Below are 17,901 nucleotides of genomic sequence, written 5' to 3'. Positions count from 1 at the left end.
TGTCAGATCACTGGGCCTTGCCCAACAACATTGTAAAGTTCTTTCATTCTGAACCATAAATGTAAACCTCATGGCACTATTTAAAAAGTTTGGAGATTACCAGTTGCCGCTAGTGCTGCGTTGTCTCACTCGTGGAAGTTGGTCCGATGTATTGTCGAATACTGTTTCGGCAATTCATCCAATTCTCCATATTGTGTAACTCTATAAAGATGGATGAGAAGTGAAGCCAAACCATCTTGATTTCCCTCTTCTGACTGGCTGTGAGGAACCCACCTCCTCTATGTTAGCAGATGTGACATAGACTTAAAATGAAGTGCACGTCAAATACACATTTTTCTTTTAGATGGTTTCTGTCACTTAAGGTCGTTCTTGTCACTCCGTTTGAAGTGTTATTTTTCCAGTGAGTTTGGTTTCAAGTTGGATATTTGATGCGATGAAATGAGGTGAAACGTAATGATTGTCAGCTAAAACCGACTGGTAAGATGACTCCACAGATCAAAATCGTGCAGAGTCTGGTTCCACATGATGCTAATAACCACATCATGGATATTTAACCTTTTGAACAGTGGGACAAAGTTCAGATTTTCGTTTCCTTTTGAACAGAACCAGGCTCTTTGCTTCTCCTCTGTTTTCAGCCTTTGTTCTGAGCTGAATCTTCCGTTTTACTTTGGTTTTCTGAACTGCTCTTTTCGTATTTATGAATGGTCTCATGGGCTGAAGACAGCTCTGAGGCTAGAGGTTCACCACCCCTGTGCCAAGCTTAGTCACATGCCCCCTAACCCCAGCTTCATATTTAATGACATGGGACTGGTATCAATCTTCTCATAGAACTCTGGTTAAGAAACAGAGTGCATGTAACTCTGCACTCTGTAACTATTCCTTTAACATCCTGTCAGCTCCTCTGATGAATCTTTGTCTCTGCGTGTCCTTATTATCTTCTTCCTTATGGCATCAGTGAAGACAGATTGGAGCTCAGCTGATTGGATAAACCCGAAGGGACGGATGAATTAAGCAGCGCTCCAGACGCAGGTACCTGCTTTCGTACAATACCGACCACAGCATCGCTTCATGTCGCTCTCTTGCTTTTTCCGACACTGTGCTGCCTACCTGTCGCATCGTACCATCAGCTCTGCTTCACACACTGACCACTCCACAGGGAGGAAAACAAACACACACGCATTAACACCTCAGCCCGGAAACAAGGAGCGCAGGAAGTGAAAACAAACGCCCACTGGTATTTCCGGAAAGAAAGCTGGTTTTGCCGGTGGAGTGGCGTGTGCGGCGGTGGCAGTAATGACGGTGGGCACTGAGACGAGAATTGGACCACTCTCCTGGCGTGGGTAGCGTTCGTATTTTCGCTGCCACGAGTGCCCGCGGTGCCGTGCGGGGCTGGCTGGCAGGCTCGGGGAAAAAGACCCATCTGTTGTATGAGATTATTTCAAACCAGAAACAACACCGGATGTCACCTGTTTGGAGACGCTCAGGGGAGGTGGGATTATTGGGAGGAGGATAAATGTTAGTGTGTGTGTGGGAGAGAGGGGTATGAGGGGGAATTTCTCAAGACAACATGTCTTAGTTTATATTGTGTGTTAAATGTGATTGTGTCTGTTTGACTGTGTACGTCCTCCATCCTATAAACATGTTTATAGTCAGCATGAAGAGACTCTCTGAGAGGAAGATGCAGCCTCCCTTCATATAACAGCCATATATTTTTTTATTGCAGTACTTTCATATATTATCGTCAATAATCGGGATTCCTTCTATTTTTAAACAATACAATATCTTAAAAACAATATCTCTGCAGCAGCCAAATCACAATTCCCCAAACACATCATGAGGTTTTATTCTCTCTAAAGAACTATATGCAGGAAATGGAGGGAAAAAAACGCACTCAACAATATACCACAAGCAACTTGACTGGTGACAGCTTTGATATCAATCACGAACATGACATTAGGTTGTGTTTAAACAGGAATCTCCTGGAGAATTAGAAGCGCTATCACCGTGAAGCTAGACACGTGTCGAGATCAGATGCACATATCTTAGTACATGTATAATATGGGATTCCTCAAAGCTCAGAGCCAGAAGAGCCAAGTGTGTATCTTTTCAAATACTTACAGTCTGGGCTGTACTTACACTGAACTTTTTTATTTTTGTCATTTTCCACCACCTCCTCTCAGGAGAACCTCTGAATGGCCAGCATGTGCATTTGTTATCCTGCATAACGGTGAGGTATAATTTCTGCAGTTCACAGATAAAATTAACACCTTTTTAGGAAGAAGAAAGCCAATTAAGGATCGGTTTTGGAACCCGTCAGATCAAATAATTATCTCCACCTATTTAATGCCTGCCTTGCGTTTTGGCTCGTGCTTTATCACTAGCCCTTTCAGCTTTTCTTTGTTCTTCTCTTTTTCGTTTTGCTGATCCTTTCATTTGACCTCTCAGGTGGTCGGCCCCGACACCAGACATTGAGAATAGTTAATGGAAAACTCAATTTTCTCCCTGGTTGCTGTGTAGGTCATAAAGAGGCAAGGATATTAAAATTAGACTGTTTCAAAACTCCTTGTAGAATGTTTAAGTAACAAGTACAAGTCCAAGTTTGAAAGTATAACACATAGAAAGATACAAAGTGATCAGCATAAAAATACACATAAAATGTCCAAAGCTAGTGTTGCTATTACTACCACAGAAAGTATAGGACACTGTTCACAATATAATCATTTTAAATTTGTTCTTTGATATTAATGTTAAGAGACCAGAGCCAAGGAACTTGCAGTTTAAATGACTCGTACTGAAATGATGTGAATGCACGTGATCTCAACATCTCTACCACTTCCTTACTTTAAAACAATTTATAGGTGGAAGTATTGCCAATGTAAACAGAAGCTGTTGTTTGGGTAACCTCTAAACTCTTGTTTTCCTGGCCATGTACCCATGCCCCAGCACTAAAACTCCCATTTGTTTGGCTAATCCGGCTAATCTGCTCATTTCCTTATGACCTGTCTGATCATCTGACCGGTCTGGTTATTTTGACCTGTTGAGCTAGACTGTAGCAGTGACTCAATGATCACAGATATAAGTAATTAGCTTAGTGAACTAAACGTTATCAGAAGTCTCTCTCTTACCCAAATGAAAGGGATCAACAGGTGAATGTAGGCGAAGGCACGTCACAACCTCAGACCTTCAGCCAAGGTTAGACTGAAGCACCACCTGCATCCTAATGGCTGTAAAGCAGAATCCGTGCCTGCAGGTGATGAATGAGTGTCATGTCAGGTGGGAAGGAAAACAGGGGGAGGAGGAGGAAGATAAAATTTGGCTCTAGAGATGTTGCCCACAGGACACTTGGGCACAGACCTCAGGAAGCCCTAACCCCATCACTCTACCATCTGTGGCTCAGTGTGTGTGTGTGTGTGTGCGTGCTAGTGTGTGTGTGCTCGTGTGTGTGTGTGGTAATGTAGGTACTGTCTGCACAAAAGGAAATACTTTTTGTAGTTTTAGCAAACGTGTATTAAGTATTTGAATTTGCATGTGTTTGTGTTAATTGGAATTACTGCAAGTGTGTGCATACAAATGTCTAATATGCAAGTGCCTGGGGGGATATGGATGTATAAGTAATTGTCTGTGTGTGTGAGTTTGTGTGTGTGTTACTCATAATGTACATGTTCATAAATCCACCTCTATCACCTCCTGCACCTCCATCAAGCAGAACAGATGGGGGAATAGGGGAGACGGTTCCCACGTCCGCTCCTCCAACTCTTCCAAACTCAACCCGTCTCAGCCCAACCTGCCTCAACCCTGCCAGTACCACCGTGACTCAGCCAAAACACACACACGCAAGCACACACACACACACACACACACACACACTTACACACGTACAAACCTTTGCTGGAACCGATACACTCCAAAAATATCATGCCAAACTCATATGCACACAAACACAGTTAAATACACATTTGTTCTCAAAGCCACAAGCTCACATGTGAACACAGACACGCACACACACACACATACACACACACACACACACACACACACATCAAGTACTTTGGCTGTCTCGCCGCCCAGAGTGACACCAGTGAGCCAAATTATGATGAGGCAATCACACTGCAGTTAGTGGCGAACTATCTCACATCTATCTTGTTAAGTTATAATGTTAAGTTAAGAGCTGTCCTGATGAAAAGCAGCTGTTATCTACAGTGAGTCTGAAGACGTGGTCATGGCAGAAGAATGCAGAGATTTGAAAAATAATGTTGAGCTTAATAAAGAATCTCTTGTCTCAGTTGTAACATTTGTAGAGCTGCCGGTGTCTATAGGACAACAAGCAGTAAACTGAGCTGCTTTCACTACACTGAACTTTCCTGAGATTTTTCCGGTAGGGCTTTACGGGAGAATATTAATGACTGAGAGGTTATTTGCCAGGTCCTTTCCTTAATGTATGAGGGAGTCTTTGTGAGAAAACAACAAAAAAATAAAAAGAATACAAATATCTTGGCATGAAAGGATTAGCCACTCATGTAGAAGATGGTGACGAATATGTCTACTTGGAAAGACGACAAGATGCAAGAGCTTCTGGTGATAAAACGCGATGTCTGCAACGAATGTACACTCCTGATCAAAATCTTAAGACCAGTTAAAAAATTGCATGAATTTGCATTTTGCACTGTTGAATCTTAGGAAGGTTCTAAGTAGAGTTTCAAAATGCAAAAAGAAGAAATGGGAACAAGAGCCCAAAAGTTGTGAGCCGGCAATTTATTGAAAACAACAATTTAACTGAAGTAGGCTGTTCATCAGCTGATCAAACGTTTAAGACCACAGCTAAAAAAAAAAAAAAAACCTCCTAAAACAGAAATTAAAGTGTCAAAAACTGACTCAGTAATGAGTAGCTCCAACATTATTGTTGATCACTTCAAAAATTCGTTTTGGCATGCTTGATGCAAGTGTTTCTAAAGGCTAGTGCGAATGTTGCGCCAAGTGGTGAAGATGGCTTCACGAAGGGCATCCACTGTCTGGAACTGAAGTCCATTTTTGCTCACAATTTTTGGTCTCTTGTTCCCATTTCTTCTTTTTGCATTTTGAAGCTCTACTTAGAACCTTCCTAAGATCCAACAGTGCAAAATGCAAATTCATGCAATTTTTTAACTGGTCTTAAGATTTTGATCAGGAGTGTATCTGTTGTGTCCTGCATCTTCTACTCACGTGTCACCTCTTTTCCCTTTGTTACGAACCTGACCCAGACGCTCCTCTCATGTGAACGGCAAACTCTGGAAAATGTCTTCACTGAATTTTCTCAATTCTTGCACTATCAAGCTTTTTCAGTACCACTTGCTTTTTAACCATAAGAATGTTGATCTTGTTAGCAATGCTAACAAAAGTAGCACTGGAATAGCATTGGATGTCTGTCTTTCATCTTTCCCTCTACACACACATCGCGGTCCTCAATCAATTCCCTTGACCTGAATGGGTGACATCAAAGAGTCGATGGAATCTAGAGGGAAGGACGCCTCGTGGCTTCAGGACGCTGACGTGCAAGACCTTGAATTTAATGGACATCACAGGAAAACTGAACAAATTGAGCATTGAGCCGAAAGGAAAAGGTAGATCTGTCTCTGACATGATCAGTGCTGTAAAAGTAGCAGTAGTGTAAAAGTCAAGATTAACCTCTTTACAACATTTACAGGGAAAGAAAATTCTGCACTTTGGTCAGTGCTGAATGATGTTGCCTCTACATCTGAGGTCTTAGACAGAGCTGCTCGCCACCAAGCAGCAGATAATTACAATAAGCGACTGATGAATATATTCAAACTGATTTTTCCCTCATGATCTGTGGAGACCAAGAACAGAGCTAAAAGACAGAGAATATTGGTCTCACATCTACTTGTTAGATAGAAAAACAACTTCAAAAAATCAATATGTCAGTGTTTCACCACTTCTGGCCAAAATAATCAGTTATTGCAGTTTTACTTGACAGCACAAAAGTTTTTGCTTTAAAATGTAACTAAATTAATAAATTAACGGAAATTCCTAAAAAATAAGCTTTATTGATGGATTTTTTCGAAGTGGGGCTCATGTTAGCTGCTTCATATTCATTATTTAATTTATACTAATGCATTATTTTTTATCTCATTGTTTTGTTGTATGTTAAATCTGTTAAAGCTGTAGTGGGATGAAGAGCATATAGTCCCCCCTAAAAGAGTATGAATACAAAATAGCTGAAAATGGAGACACTCAGTAGTACCCCTAAAGCCTACTTTAGCTAAATACGTTATAAAAACATTATTTGTGACTAGAAACATCTGGACTTGTTAAACAACTCCAGGCATTACAGATGACATTAATGACAGCTCTGCTTCATGTTGTTGTCCCAGTTGCTTCATGTTACTGCCAGTGAGCCAGTATGCACAGTAATGTAGAAACTGAAACTGCTGCAGCTGTAAAGCATGCACCACCCATCGGAGATACCTGTATTTTCCCTGTTCTGACTAAGTTTAATTTAAACAGTTATATATTTGACTCCTGCCTGACTGTGAACCAACCACCTGCGCATTACCCCATTCATTCACAGTTTTACATAAACACCAATCGGCTCTGTAAAGACCAGATCATTCTCCTACTCTCTCTGCTGACAGAGAAAGAGATGGCATCAGCATGTCACAAAATCAATGGCAGTTTCATGAGGAAATCATCACTCTCCTGCCCGAGCCCCCTCCGGCTGCGTCTCTGCTGCCAGGAGAAGGGAGAGCTAGAGGGGCGGCGGGCGGATGAACACGGATAGCTACGGGTCGTGGCTCAGGGCGAAAGCCGGGTAGTGATCGATACAGAGTTGGCAGAGGGCCGGGGCAAGATATAAACATTACAGACTGCTCCGAGGGGCTAGCACTGATGTGTGATTAAAGTTGGAAAATCCCCCAGCTGTCCGGAATTTGTGAGTGAGATCTGTGACGCCAGGCTAATTGGTCTTGGGAAAATCAATATATTTGGCGAGTGAGCCAGTCACACCTGTCGAGGCTGCAGGACGGAGCAGGGTAGGCATGGACAATCTCACCTGAGGCTGAACTTGACATATCAGATTTTTTACTTGACACACTTGACATAACTTACTTGATCCAGCAGTTTACAAAAACCTTGTTATGAAGTGTGAGCAGAGCTGTAGCCACCTACATACACACTGAGGTCCTCATGTACTTTTCAGAGAAATCATGATATGACAATACAATTAAAATGTTAAACTTGGTGGATATTTAATAAATTGAGTTCAGTATTTGTAGACCATAGCTACCTTTAATGTGAATAGTTTAAGTGTGTGTGATACATTTTATATATATACATATGAATGACTCTCTGTAATCAGCCTTATTCTTGCTATTTTGATCATTTTATCAGTCACAATTTTGTAAGTATATGTAAGCACTTGGAATTACAACACTGTATTGTGTGTGTGTGTGTGTGTGTTCTCTTGTATAGCTATCTTTGTGAGGACCAGTTTGAGTCTACAACCAAGGGAGTGAGGACATTTTGGGTAAGTGACCTTTTGAGCGGTCCTGACTTTGTGACCCCCCCTTTAATAGACTGTTTGGGAGTTAAGACTTCGTTTTAGGGTGAGGGTTAGATTTAAGGTTTAGGTTAAGGGTTGGGGTTAGGATTGAGCATTCAGTTTGGATGGTTAGGGGCTAGGGAATGCATTATTATGCCAATGAGTGTCCTCACTAAGATAGCTGTACAAACGTGTGTGTGTGTGTGTGTGTGTGTGTGTGTTAGTTATCATTATTTATTTTGATTATTTTGGTATCCCACCTTATTTAAATTGTGTATTTTTTATTTATAAACCAATATGATTTGCCCTCAGTTATTCTAACACCCTGGCCTACTCTGAACATGGCTATTACAAAATTTGCATTATTACATTTTTATTTGCTTATTTGCATTTTCTTCACAGCAGAAACATTCTGATCAACATGACAAAGACCGAATTAACTGCATCCAGCACATTCTTCATTGGCCTCCACATCACCGAGAATGACCTTGGTGAGACAGATACAACATTCCGTGCTGATTGGATGGAGCAAGATTACCCCGCTCTCCGGTAGGAAACATCCAACATGAACACTCAATAATAATAATAAGAAAACATGGAGATTTGGTTTGTTTAAAAGCAAATTCAAATTCAATACCATCCCTCTCTCTTAGCTTTTAAAGATTCTATGTTACAGGCACTAAAATGTACAGTGAAGTTAATATTTGTAATTATGGTGACTGTGTTTTGAGCGCCTGTTTTTCTTTGTGGTGTCTTTTAATAAAAAAAAACAGTTGATCGTGGAAAAAAGAAATTGTGACATGTGAAATTAGATTGGTAACCTGATTTCTGTAACCCGACTGTCATCCCTCGCTGTGTTCAACATGACAGCTTTGCACAGCCCGGGCCTTCACTTTCAAAAAGGTCATTGATGAAGCGGGGGCACATCAGCATACATCTGATCCGGTGACAGCTGTGCCTGGAAGCCATCGCTCTCACAGCACAGACCAATTAGAGAGGGTCTTGTATCAATCAGAAATCAAATAACATCTCATCAAAAGGTCCGTCTGTTTTTTGATTCCCGCTCTCCCCCAAGAGAACCACCCACCTCCCCAGATCCCCTCTTCATCACCCTGCACCTCTTTTGGCTTCTGCTTTTAGAACTACATTTTTCATACATCCACCCAAACCATAGCAGTACCTACATTTAACACGCGCTCTCATGCACAAAGACACAGAAGCACACACTGCCCACAGCAGTGAGGGGCAGTGCAGGTATAACCAACCCAATTAACACCTTAATGAGGCGGTCCCCAGTCTCTACATGCACATCTGAACACAGCGCTCTTCTTCCTGGATACAGAGCAAGGTGTGTGGATCCGCATATGGATCTACTGTAGCTTCAGCTGCTTTAGAGAAAAATCTCCCTCAGTATACTTGTGGGACAGGTAGTTTTAGTTGTAGTAAATTGAATGTGTATCAATAATGGACTACAGAGATCCCTCCCTACTACCTGCACCCACATTCAGCTATTGATGATACGTCATTAGCCTCGGTTGGCAAAGATCATACGCCCTTATTCGCGTTAGTGTGACCATGCCCTGAAGGTAAACGTTATTCTGTTTGCCCTCATATAGAATGATATACAAGAATATCTGTCTTCCTCATTATGCATTTATCTTGTAGTAAATATTGAATGAAGTGACAGACGGAATAGAGAGTTCTCTGAAGTACATGAATAATCCTCGAGCACATGACACATCATATCAATGTGTCATGGACGGAGCTGAAATGAGCCTTGAAATTATTCTCAAATATTAAGCAAAGATTAACCAGAGCATTTTGGGAGCGGAGTCACACACAGTGCGTGAAGCTTTGATTAAATTTGTGTTCAATTTATTTCCGAACCAGTTTAATAAACATTTCAGGGCCCATGTTGCCATCGGATTAGTAAATATAAAGACTGCGCTGTAATCACAGTTGTATCAGATGTGGTGGAGAAGAAGAAGAAGTTGACAGAAGCAGGAGGAGGAAGAAGAAGAAGGGAGAATGTCGGACTTGGAAAGTTTTAGATGTTGGGGAAACTTTGAATCTCTCGCTCGTGATCAAAGAAGCAACATGACTCAACCTGAGCTTTTGTTAAGCCACTTGTTCTCCCCCCAGAGCCGGAATTCAAGTTTGCCTGGAATAATAACAGCACCTTAAAAAGGCGCTGTGCCCCACACACACACACACACACACACACACACACACACACACACACACACACACACACACACACACACACACACACACACACACACACACACACACACACACACACACACACACACACACACACACACACACACACACACACACACACACACACACACACACAAACTCAGCCATGTAAGGGCAGGAAGTTTGATTCAGGGCTCTGACAAAATTCCTCTTGTTTACGATCACACAACATCTGTTGGTGGTGAATCACTCGCTGTAATCAGCGTTCTGCCGCCATTTGATCATTTTTATCAGTCACAGTTTTGTGTGACTGTTTGAATGTGTGTTATGGTGCTTTGTAACACAACACAGCACAGGAGGATCTACAGTACAATATATCCTGCAGACCTCCCTCTCATTTTCTAGTGTGTGTGTGTGCTTGTGTGTGCGTGTGTGTTGGCATTAGATGAATAAAGCTATAATCAGGGCCCATGATGGTGGCAGTTTTCTCTCATCAGAACTGATAAACATCAATGAGCTGCTCAAACATCCACCACTGCCATTAATTGGAATGAACCAAATACCAAAGGGGAATTTGTCGGAGCCCGAGCAAATAAAGCAGAGGCCTGACCCTGAAAATCGGAAACCTGACTGCTCACACGTTTGTTTTTGAAGTGAGAGCTTGTGCCGCTGCCACTCGTAACTCCAAATAATAATTCAAAGGGGATTCGTAGGCATTTTTTTCTAGGTCAAACATCACATCTTTGAACAGCTACCTTTTTCCCCTCCTTCTCTGGCTGTTATTATTTTGTTCTGGGATCTCTGCTTTACCAAATAGCACTTGTCTAAAAGGAAAGGGGGGAGGGAGAGGAGGAGGCTGTACAGGTTACAAAGTGGACCGAAACTAACGATGCATAAAGCTCACATGAGTCGGTCGTCTTATTACCCTGAGAGGCTTTGCTTCTCCTATGTCTATTTGTTTTTTGTGTTTGCCCACATAGATGTCTCACTCTTAATCTTCTCCTGCTCCCTGTGGAGTCACGAGACAGAAACCGCAAGCAAAGTGAGGCTGTGGGACCAAATACCAGGGACCTTGATGCAGACAGGCTTAAACATCACAAGGCTGTGAGGGTTGTTTCAAGTCTCCAACCACCGTGGGTTAAAGTGCTAATCTTTGTATATTTTTATTTTAGCCGGAAAAGGTTGGTGCAAAACATAATTTCTCTGTGGTGTTATTTCAGTTGTCCACCTTACTTAGACATAGACCACATAAGCCAAACCAAAACAAGATCATCTGGTCTAAAGAGGCTGATGCACAGCAACAGAGCTGGAGTTGGACCTGCTCCTTGTTTTTTTTTCAACATGTGTACTGTTGTAATACAGTAAATAAATGACTGTGTAATGTGTTACTCAAATATTGGAAGTCTTGTCGGCGCCATTACCGCTTTGAAAAACGGTTCATCACCGAAGCACAATGAACCCTGGGATAGGGTGAGCCAGGAAAGATCAAGCTGCTGGAGGCTTTTGTTTCTGAGGGATAAAAGGATGCATTTGTCTGCTCCATTTGAAGGAGCCTTTGAAATGGGACAGTCTAGTCATGCCACTGGGGACACAATGTGTCTTAAATGCAGCCTCTGAATGATGCAAACCCTGAATTGAAACACATCTATAGACTGTAATGATGGTTGAGATGAAAGCCCTACCTCTGCTATGTTAGTGGATTGACCAAATAAAAGTCAAATTAGATTTTCAAATTAGATTCTCTCTCAAAAATGAGCCATATCATTTTAGGTGGCTATTATCACTATGTCCATATACAGTCTATGGACTGGACTGAAATTAGCTGTCACAACCCAAGCAGAGGATCCTCAACTGCGGTGACAGTGTAAAGTCCCCATAGAAACTATTGGAAAATGTATTCCTTTGTTTTGGTTGCACACAGAAGATATTTGGGTTTAGGTCAGGGGTGTCCAAACTTTTTACCCGAGGGCCACATACAGAAAAAAATACGATGGTCTGGGCCACTCACGCCGCCACGCCCCCCTGCCCTGGATCGGACTGTTGACAATCGCGTCGCTCAGGGCAGGGGGGGCGTAACGGTGTTATCTGAGAAGTACAATACAGTGGGCCATAGTCCATTACATTACATTTAGCTGACGCTTTTATCCAAAGCTACTTATAATAAGTGCATTCAAGGGTACCCGAGGGTACAAACCCAGAACAACAAGAATCAAGAAAGTACAATTTCTTCAAAAATAGAGCAAAACTACAATAAGTGTGCTATAAGTAAGTGCCATTTAAGTGCTACTAAATTGTTAGTTTAAAAAAAAAAAAAAAAAATTTTTTTATTTTTATTTTTTGAGGCGGGCCAATTTAAAATGGATGGCGGGCCGCAGATGGCCCGCGGCCGTAGTTTGGACACCCCTGGTTTAGGTTATTGAGATGATTCGGAGACAAACGTCAGCTTTTATTTATTTACATCTACATGTTAAACGATTAAGCACTTTACTACTCTCCACTACAGCCTCATCCTTCAGCCTTTCATCCTCAAAAGTCAGCTTTGATTTTCACTCCACATTTGGCGAGAAGACAGTTCTCTTACATCTATGAAATAATATTAGATTTTCCTTGATTTTTCAGGTTATACACTCAGTAAGTTGATCCTGTACTGGGGTAGGAATTGTCTTTTCTTGGGTTTTTGCCAGCGTGGTCTCTGATGCAGCACGTGCCCAGTTCTGATATCTACTGTATTCTAATCAAACCACTCTTGTTGTGTCGTGAGAAACATTAACTCCATTACTGCCTGTGTCAGGGGCCTCTCCCTTTGTAACACAGAAGAAACGGCACCATACTTATCAGCATTGACAACAGTAAACACAAAAGAAGAGGTAAAACATATTATTGCATGTATTGTTGCTTTTATGCTCGGCCAGGCTCACAGGCGATACATTTACAGTATTACACAAGTGGAAGTGAAGCACTACCCTGGGAAGCCTGCAGCCGATCAGAACGATCCCCTGAGGTCTTTGTTTAGGCATGAGAGACCCCCGAGGTGGAGGAGGTTTGTTTGTTCACAGTTAAACTACACTATGATGAAAGTGTGTCACGCAGCGTGGCACCCGCGGTGATAAAAGATCATAACCGACTATACGCCGCTTCTGAAGGAAAACAGCAAGCTGACAACACTAGCTGTAAAATACTATTAACAAACATAGAAATACAAGCGTTGACATTTCCCTTTAATGCCTTTGCCAGGTATTTCAGACTATATGCTAATGAGCACGTCCTTGGCAAACAAGTGCTTTGATCAACCCAAGTTCATCTCTGTCGAAATACCAAACAGTTTGCAACGGTCCAAATTTTCTGCAGAGAAACAAAACTGTTTCGGTACATTTTGGACACGTCCCGTAAACAGACAGAAAACAAAACAGACTCCACCATGTAAAACTGCTCGTTGTTCTGTTTCTGCTCTGTGTCACGGTGGTTTACTGGTGAGCTGATGTCGTTCCAAAATAAACTATAACCACTACTTACTGTGAAGTGGAGGCTGAGAGGAGCCGCTCACTGTCACTACCACGAATGGTGCTTTTTCACTTTCAATGTTCACTACAGGCTTGAATACATTGTTGTTGTTGTTACTATACTAAAATGACTAAATCATCATAGTTTACTCTCATTGTGCTGAAACACTTTAATTATAAATTCTCTTGTATTATTTGTACTATTTTTACACACAGAAAAACTGCAGGGTTCAGCCTTTTGGGATATTTTTAAATTAGGAATTTATTGGGAGTTGTAGACTTGAAGGCTTTTTGAAAAAATGACATGCACCGTGGACTGCATGTATGATTTGTATTTCTATATCTTGGATATACTTTGAATAAAGTAGTAAAGTGATTTCACTGGTTCATTGTGTGTTATTTTTCAGTCTGCATGCTGAAGTGTCCTTGGGCAACACACTGAACAAACTATAAAAAGTATGATAGCCTATATATGATTTATATTATATAATATATACCAATATTTGCGTTGAATATTTAACACATCATCACATGGGTTGGGTTGGTCCAGTAGTTACTCAGCTGTGTTGGTTGGGTCATTACCATCACTATTTTAATGTTAATGTTATTTATATATAATACACTTTTACTTTATCTAATATTTCATTTTTATCGTTAGTAGGGCACAGTGACAGTTGCACTCACTTTATTTTGTTTCATTGAATTCTTATTTCATATTCTCTCCCCCTCATAATCAAGATATACATGCACACTAGAGTGAGGTGTGAAGGTGTAAAGCCGTTCTGAATGTAAGACCCTGTTAAATAACACATTTTTCTCTTTCTTTCTGTCTTTCTGTCATAGGAGGAGATTAATTGCTTTGCACATCTTGAGCAGCGATGATGCATATTAACTTAATTTAAATAGAAATCATCAGATGAGTGTCTTGACGTCATACATCCCTTGATAAACTAACAGTGCGTGTCCCTGCTGACTCAATATTGTGTTGTTCCATTTCCTGTTGCCTCCACCTCCTCCCTTGGGTTGCATCCATCCTAACATTTATTGTCACTGTGGGAAGAATCGGCAGCTGCTGTCTGTCTTTTTAGTTGGTCATTTCGACGTCTGTGGTGTAGATGCTTGGATGCTAATCTTATCACCACCACTCTGTACTCAAGTGTCCACTAATTTCATTCATTAGCTTGGTTCACTGTTCGGTCGGTATGGAATGCAGAAGGTCAATCTGATAAGGACTTTTGAGAGGGTTTTCCGCTGAACCTTGCACTTACATAATAGACTGTAAAAATGTAACAGTTTTACCATTTATATATTTGATTAGTTCAAACAAATTATCACATTTTTTAATAAAAAGTGGAAGGTCTAATGATGGAGCAGTGTATTCCTGCATTAACATTTCCTGGCAGAGGGTTTTTAAAAACTAAAGAAATAATCAAGCACACCTTTATTTCCTGCACTTGCCCAGTCTGCCATCGTCTGCTTGTGTTGTAGTCACACAAATACTAGCACCTCTCTGCTCGACAGCTCACAACAAACTCACTGTGGTGAAATGACGACGGTGGCAAAAGAACAGTGAACCTGCGTGTGTTCAGTCGACGTGAGCCATTCAAACTCCACATTTTCTGCATCTGTTGTGAGCTTCGCCGACGCCGGACCCCTCAGCCCGAGGCTAGATAGCGCTACAAAGCTGACAGCTTGTCAAGATGAGTGACAGGCGTTTGGGTGTGAACTTGACCAATGGAGTAGGAAGAGGAGGGCGGAGCTGATGATACCCTCTCTGCCTCGAGGCGTTCTGTAGCCGACTGTTATCATTTTCTTTGAAGATGTTTTATTCCTCGGAGGGCTCAAAAGTGAAGTTTGCGGAGTTACAACTATCTCATAAAACAAAAGGAAGGATGGTCATATATCCCCATAACTCCTAATTTTGTTGTGTTTCCTTTTAGTGGGTCTCCCATAAAGGCAGAGGACTTCATCCCAAGGGCAGCACAGTGTGGAAACGGTTCCACTCTTGTAATGAGGTAAAAATTACAAAGCGTCTTTGACCCTGCTCAGATGCCAAGGGCTTTGTGGCTTTATGTGCCTATTTATGACCACTTCCTGGATGTAGCTGATAGGAGGGGTGGCAAGCACGGGGTGCCACTGTGGCTCTATCACTCTATTAACAAAGGGAGGACACACGGTGGAGCAGCACATTCATCATCTCACCAGCAGCCGGCCCTGTGGAAAAGCAGGGCAGCCGGCCCTGCTTGCGAACCAAGCCCTGTGTGGATGCACATTGCTCTGAGCTCACACGCTCACATTTGTTTGTGTGTTTGTGTGTGTGTGTGTTTGTGTGTGTGTGTGTGACGGCGTTAGATCCCTATGTAGTTGAGGTAAGTGATGGCGACGTCCCACAGATCCTCTTCAGACAGCTGGGAAAACTCTAATGAGCCTGTGAACCTGCTGAGAAATGTCTGTGGATGTGCAAGGACGTATGTGAGTGTGTGAGTCTGTGTGTGTGTATTAATCTCGATATGAACACAGTCCTGTGCTTTTAAATCTGAGATTCTTATCCCAAGACTCAATAAAAGTAGAGCACCTTTAGAGTGATACATTTCATCTTTTTGCCTCATTATTAACACAAAATTAAATCAACTTTGTCTGACCCACAAAAATTCCGGTCTCCGTGGTAACACAGGATGCCAACTGATTCCCTGCAAATGATAAAGAAAAAAAAAAGCGGTTGTAAAAATGATTCTATGCTTTAAACAGATTGAATTTGTGTGTATGTGTGTGTGTGTGTGTGTCATTTATGACAGCAGCCCAGCAGGAGGCGAACACACACTCCATCTTGTGACCTTCGCGGGTGCTAACGTCGTTGCCATGGCAGCACGGCTTGATGCTTTTTGACAGGTCTGATTTGCCCTTGACAGAAAAAGGACTGCAGGCCTTGCATCTCCCGTTGTCCTTGTCTTGTATACAGTACGGTGTCACATTAACACACACACACACACAGACACACACACGCTGTCTCAGATATCCATATGCACACACACATGCTCTCATGCGGTTAAATTACATTTTAACTGTATGAGCTCATGGCGGGCTTCCCGGCTGCGAGGCCTCCTGCTGGTCCGTTACAGCGCAAGACTAAAGTGAGATGAAGCCGTTTGAAGAACAGAGAGTTTGCACATTCATCGAGGGAACGCAGCACTCTGCAGCTATTCTCCCTCCTTCCCTCTCTCCTCACCTGACCTGCCCTCGTGACTCTTTATCTTGGGCCAGTTCACAGGCTAAAGGTTCAATGAGGGTTGGATGGAGGAGGGGGCGGCTGCTTGTGTAGGGAGTCATGTGGAGATATTTCACTGTATAATAGATAAAGGTGTAGTGAGATAATCTGATATATCTGATGATGGTGCAAACACACACACGCATACGTAAACACACACACACACACACACACATGCACCACTTCCACTGTCCTCCCTGCTCTTAATCTCTGTCTGGGCTGCATGGGGACCTGAGTGCACCTCCATGACGTTGACAAAGCGCTATGGGTGTTTTTGGCAGTCGTCCTCCGCTCACCTCCCCCCTCAGCTACCTGCTCGCCACTTCATCAAAACCACGGGCACCAAAATGGCGAGGGATCCATCAACTTCCCACGCTGAGAGATGATGTCATCAGCGAGGGATGTCTCCTGGGGGATTGTTGCTGATGGCTGACATGGATCAGAACCACAGAGAAGGTAAGTAGCCTGCGGTACTGCAGAGGAAAACAAGAATAACACTGCGTCAACTGCACAAGGATGCAGAAAGTGTTCCATTAAAAACTTGTATCTGTAACTATATATCCTCGACTCATCCTTGTTAACTGGAGCTGTAACTGAACAGCAGAACCATGCAACAATGTGAGAGGATGACAGTTGTGTGTTACCATTTTTACACAAGTTTTCGTGAGTCAAGTTCTCACTACCCAGGGAAAAAACCTTACAATGAAAATGATAACGAAAATACAATAAGGGTGCAACAAGAGATACACTTTAAAAAGTACATTTTGTGCTTGGATGACAGATATAGTTGGGTTTATTTGAAAAGTCGAGTTAGTAGTGATGAAATAATAATAAAAGCATGCTTTGAGGTATGGGTTATTTGCAATTTTGGTCACCTTACCTGAAAAATGTAATAAATTATTCATCACTAATTAGATTCTAGCAGAAGTAATTAGTCACATTACTTTCTGTTAAAGGCCCTGCACACCCTTTGTACACCCACACAGATGATTTCACTTGTTGTGAATGATTGGAGCAGCATGTGGGAGTGTGAAGACTGTTTGACATCCTCCTCACTGTCCTGTTAGCTTTTGTTCCAAGTGTTATGACTCATATTTGGTGCCTTCAAGTCTGATCCTCATTTAAAACGATCTTCAGGAAAAGGGTTTGCTGGTCTCATAAGAATCTTTCCCTCGAAAAAGACCGGGTTAGGCTCCATATGTGATCTTCTAAGTGATGAAGCCAAGAGCAGTGATTGCTTTTGTACACACTGATCTGTTAGTTAGCACATAACCTGTTTCGATACCGATAAGTTTCCGAGCATCCACAGATCCAGTCCTGTAGTTAACAGGCCATGGTTCCTGTGTTTGTCGTGCTATGTTAGAGGCCGTCCATCATTATGTCAGCTAATAGTTAACTGA

Source organism: Limanda limanda, chromosome 18 (genome assembly GCF_963576545.1).
Source record: "Limanda limanda chromosome 18, fLimLim1.1, whole genome shotgun sequence".
In the NCBI taxonomy this organism is placed as follows: domain Eukaryota; kingdom Metazoa; phylum Chordata; class Actinopteri; order Pleuronectiformes; family Pleuronectidae; genus Limanda; species Limanda limanda.
Note: the sequence above shows the minus strand (reverse complement) of the source record.